The following is a 5223-nucleotide window of genomic DNA, read 5'->3' as shown; positions in this document are numbered from 1 at the left end:
AGAGTGCACTCAACCCTACTGTTGATGGCACTGATGAAGACATTAAAGATTGTTGGTCCCAGCACTGACCCCTGTGGGACACCACTCATCACAGATCTGGACATGGAGCCATTGAGCACCGCTCTCTGGATTCTATCTTCCATCCAGTCCTTCATCCATTGAACAATGCACCCATCAAATCCATATCTTTCCAATTTACAGAGAAGGATGTTGTGGGGTTTTGTGTCAAAGGTCTTACTGAAGTCCAGATAAGATTACATCGGTGGCTCTTCCCTTGCCCATTGGCCATTCGTACAGGACCAGAAGTCTCAAGGTGTCATTCTGGAGATGAGTTTTCTTCTTTGCACTGCCAACCACTTGTAGAACACCACTAGCTTCTCTAACTCTGCACTTTCCTTTTTTCAAATCAGGATGGAATCTTCCAGAGTCAACTAAAAACTTCAAGTTTGCAGGTGGGAAGTGGTGGAAGTTCTGCTCCAGGTGTCTGTCTGCATTGACATTCCAGTTTCATCCAGTTGTACAGGTTTTCATGACTAACATCATCTGCCCATTGCACATGGGCCTCTCATCATCCCCAGCCTCACAGTTTCTGAGCTATGGCTCTTGGATCAAGGTACAGCTTCTTACATTTCAGAAATACTCCAGTGACAACACTGCAGGTAACTTTCACTGCTTAGTTCAGCCAACTGAGCTAGAACTTCATATTAACTACAACTATTTATTTACTTACTAGGTGACAATATTTTAAATTAAAATAAAAACTGCAAAATCCATTGATCTAAAACTATCCAAAATGGTCTTCTTAAGATTGCTTGCTTCTAAATATTTTTTTGCTATGGCAACACCATCACTACTAATAATTCAGAGGCTATTTAGCAGGTGGGAGAGCTCAGTGGCACAGGAAAAGGTTTAACTCACAAGTTCTTCAACTTTCAGATCAGTAAGAACATGTTCCCACTGACACAAATCTGTGGGAATGAAATAGGATGTGTAATTTAAGCCTCCCATCTGAAAGGAGCCTGTAATACGTGGTGTTACACAGGCCTTGGTCCCATCAGCTGAGGTAACAGGAAGAGGGAGCTCCGAGGGAAGGGTCCCCTAGAGAGTTCTGTAACAGAACAGGAATTAGAAGCCTTTGAGGAATGTCACAGCCCTACCCCATTATCTACCACACATCCTTCACCTCACATCAGTAGGGACAGGGCTGTCAGACATAAAAGAAGCTACAGCCAATCTGAATAATCCCGTCCAGAAATTGCTGTCACGGGAATGAAGTGCACAAGAAAGATGGAGGCATAATTTTTGTTGAAATGTCATTCTTTTACACCAAACCAATGCCATAATCTCTGGTACTGTTAATATTGATCCTTAAAAAAACAACATTCAAAAGGGGCAGCACAGAAATCAGACCTGGCCATCTGCAAACATGTATTGATGCAAATTATTCATTTCAGAGCTGAGAGTGGACTAAAACCCTCATGCTGCTGCAAGAGGCCGCATGGGCTTGTGTACCTCCACAGGACCAGAGCTGTTTGCAGGGCTCACTAAGGAAAGTGTACCACAAACAGGTAGGTCTTCGTTGACATGTCCTTTATGATATGTTTGCTAGTAATGCCAGAACTGAAGTGGTGGGAGAATTCTGCAGATAACTGCAGTGCCTCTCCTTTGCTGTTTCAATCAGAGTGTCTGTGCAGGTCTGAGCTCAGCCCTCTGCGTACTGGAGCAGGCTATAAAACTGATGGATCTGCAAAACAGCCAGGGGTTTACAGAAATACCAACATCCACATTTCATGTATCAGTAAAAGCTCTCCTAAACAAACTAATAAAGAGTGCTTCACACCAATGAATAGATCAAGTTGCTAATTTCCCTTTCCCTTTTGGCAAGAAAGTGGTAGAAGGGTAGGAATTGATCCATCTCACAACAGATTTCTCTTTTGCTGGTGCTACTTGTCAGCACCTGCCACCATAAGCAGATTTCACTTCCCACAATAGATAGGAGAGTAAAGTGGTAGGCCTCTGCCTTAGGTGAGACTGTTCTCAGAGTGGAGCTGTTTGCAGTGGAGCTTGTCAAACTGTGAGTCTTCCTGGACAAGCAGAATTGCCAAACACTGTGGCAACTGGAGTCAGCAATGCAAACGTAAAGTTCTGTTCTATAAAAGCTGCATATAAGTCAGTTTGTAATGCTGGCTGAAATGTTTTCTTTCCTTTGTTTGGACTAGATTCATAATAAGTCAAATAGTTTAATGAAAGTCAGAACAGAGCTACTTAAGCCAATCTCTGCTTGGCCTAAAACAACAGTAATGTAGATGAGAAAAGTATTCTACTCTTTCAGGTCATTTTGGAAACAAAGCTGGGTGGCTAATGAGTCTAAATTTATTTTTCTGGAAATTTGTCACAAATGCAACATGTTTGTTTTGGCAGAATGATAACATGCTATGTTCCCCACGTTCAAAGCCAAGGCGTAACATTGTTAAGTTGCTTCTATTTTATCTTTCTGATGTGTGCCCAAATAAAGTTTAGCATCTCAGATGCAAAATGCAACATCATTTTTATAGGCCATTTATCTAGATTGCTGTGAAAAAGCATGTTTAGGACAGCATTAAAAAAAAACAAACACACTTTGTGCTGCTTAAATAGAAAACTTCAGTGAAAGCAGTTTTTACCGGTTTACAGGGATAATTTAATGGACTCAAAAAGGTGCTCTGTGTTCTTGCAATATCATATTTTTTCCATGTGTACTTTATAGCTTGCCAGGAAACAACCACGCATTAATACTGCAATTAAATAGCAAAATGGGTAAAGCAGGAGATTATGGGCAGCTAGCTTGGATGTTCCCACTGGCCTTTTGAGTGTCTCTTCCCATGGACTGCAGAGGAAATTTGGACTTCTAAACTCATATGTCCTGAATTGCACCGAAGGTAAATGCCTGGCAGGGGCTTGGTAGACCATTACGAAAATGTAATAGTTGTATATGAAATCTGTTTCCACTTCTGTGTCCGTGCTCTTAACATTCCTGTCTTTGTGAGAAGGACCCTATTGAAAATCACTTTCAGGTGCTCAGCATTCAGCCAAATGTGAGCTCTTCTTCTACACCTTCACTTCCTTATGCTAAAGAGAGCAGCACGGATGGGTGACAAAGAAATCTGTTCAGGTCTGGCCTTCACATTTCAGAGCTGCAACAGCACATTAGAGCAATGATATCAATAGTGATTTCAAGTGCTAAATGCCATTAAAGATTCAGTGCTTGATCCTGCAAACAGATGAGCACTCTGGCCCTGCTCCAGCAAAACACTTAGAAATATTTATGGCACTTTTCTTCCATTTATGCTTGCTATTAGAAGCTTTGCTGTATTGGGTGAAAATAGACACTTGCAGGTTCATGTTACGTATTCTAAGCCATCTGAAAGGAAGCTGTCGGGCTGAAGCTGGTCATCAAAGCTCCACCTGGTGCTAACGAGGGGAGGTCAGCATCTATAAGGCTGATTCCATGACGCTATTTTAGCCCTTATTTCTGAATGAATGGAGCGTGTTCCTCTCCTCACCCTCTCCTGATGGCAGACCTGTACCTTAGAGTGGACACCAGATTTGCGGAGAGTCAAAGTAGTTCAGGTTAGCAGTCTGTTCATTTCTGCAGAATTTATACCGATTTCACATTTACTGTACATCCTTTGAGAATTACCTTTAAAACATTAAATCTTACAAGCTCAAAACACTGATATGATTTTAATACAAAGCTGAAACCTGCATATCTCTGTTATCACATGTAAATAGAATGACAAAATAAAAATTATCTGTCTCCTAATTTATTTATTACACAAACACAACGTACAAATGCAAGGGATCAAATCACTTGCCTACCAAAATTCAACAAAGAAGTTAATTCTTTTCTTGCTATCTATTACTGTATTTGTGGATTTTTATCACACCCATAGTGATAAAAAAAAAAAGAAAGTAAATTTGTATCTCGTTGTCTGATGGAAAGAATTCTGTCAGGGAGAGGTGATTGCATGCTGGGAGTGGAACTCGTATCTAGATGTGGAATCTCCATCTAAAATGGATAATTTGCTCAGCACTTCTCATGTCTGAAAGTGTTTCCACAAGCTGCTGGTCATAACTGAAGCTCGAGATTCTCAGAAAAGCAACCACCCACTATTGTGGAAAACTCCATATTTCACACTTGCCAAAAGCCTCCTTGTGTGGTCTTTAGAACTTCCGAGTGGTAAAAATCAGAAAAAAACTGATATATCTAATTTATTTTTTCTCTGGAAGAACACTCAGTACTGAAAGGAAGATGCAGAAAGCTGTTTGCATATTAATCATAAGAAACTGATATGAGTGGATAGAATGTGGATAGAAGATGTAAAATGTCACTTGATTCATGGCTATATTTTAATTCCATGTAGTATTAATAAATTAAAGCTTTTATCACAACCTTGAAACAACACCTTTTTTAATGTGGTAAAATACCAGTTCAGGCAGTTTAGCAGTAGGTGCTTTCCTGAGCAAGTGAGTACTTCTTAACTGACCATCAGCTGAACTGCAGTGTGTAGCGATAGGACAAGGACTAATGGCCTAAAACTTAGAACACAAGAAGTTCTGTACAAACACGCAGAAGAACTTCTTTACAGTAAGGGTGATGGAGCCCTGGAACAGGTTGTCCAGAGAGTTTATGTAGTCTCCTATGGAGATATACCCATCTGGATGCCTACCTGTGCAACCTATTGAAGAGGTGTTGGACACCATTAAGCTCTTGGAGTTCCTTCCAGCCTCTTCAGTTCTGTGATTCTGTGTCACTAAACATGCATCTCAGCCAGTCTCATGGAGGATTTTTTTTATAAACTCATTTTCCTTTGCATTTGCAACAGAATAGGAGAACACATGGAGCAGTCACTACCAATAGTGGATAGCTCATGACATCTTACCATCATGAAGGCAAAAGAAGTTGGAACTGGGAACCAGAAGAACTTCTGACTATTTCACCAATGAACTGGATTTGGAGTGGTGGAGAGAAGGTAAGACTTTCCTATTTACTACAGTTCCCTTTGTTTTTTGCTGTTTTTGTTTTCTGAAATATAATTATATTGCAGTAGTTCTATTAAATTATGTGAATCCACAAGTTCACCCGCTGAAGGAATAATTCACACAGGATTAGTTACTTGTATAAGTAACACCTGCCTGACGTTCCAGGAAAGCAACCGATTTGCATCCTCCAGCATTTTTAAT

General features: G+C 40.4%; 1 long non-coding RNA gene across 1 annotated transcript; it reads left to right on the top strand.

The window, feature by feature from the left end:
• The first annotated feature begins 1457 nt into the window (after nucleotides 1-1457).
• LOC122158946 lies at nucleotides 1458-5010 on the top strand. Its single transcript, XR_006168361.1, has 3 exons — nucleotides 1458-1568; nucleotides 2747-2918; nucleotides 4866-5010. It is a non-coding gene; the product is annotated as an uncharacterized LOC122158946 (long non-coding RNA).
• The last annotated feature ends 213 nt before the right edge of the window (nucleotides 5011-5223 follow it).

The sequence above is a fragment of the Centrocercus urophasianus genome, unplaced genomic scaffold, assembly GCF_019232065.1.
Source record: "Centrocercus urophasianus isolate 14NV4802_14NV808 unplaced genomic scaffold, USGS_Curo_1.0 seq_15, whole genome shotgun sequence".
NCBI lineage: Eukaryota > Metazoa > Chordata > Aves > Galliformes > Phasianidae > Centrocercus > Centrocercus urophasianus.
Note: the sequence above shows the minus strand (reverse complement) of the source record. Positions and strands in the feature narration are given on the sequence as shown.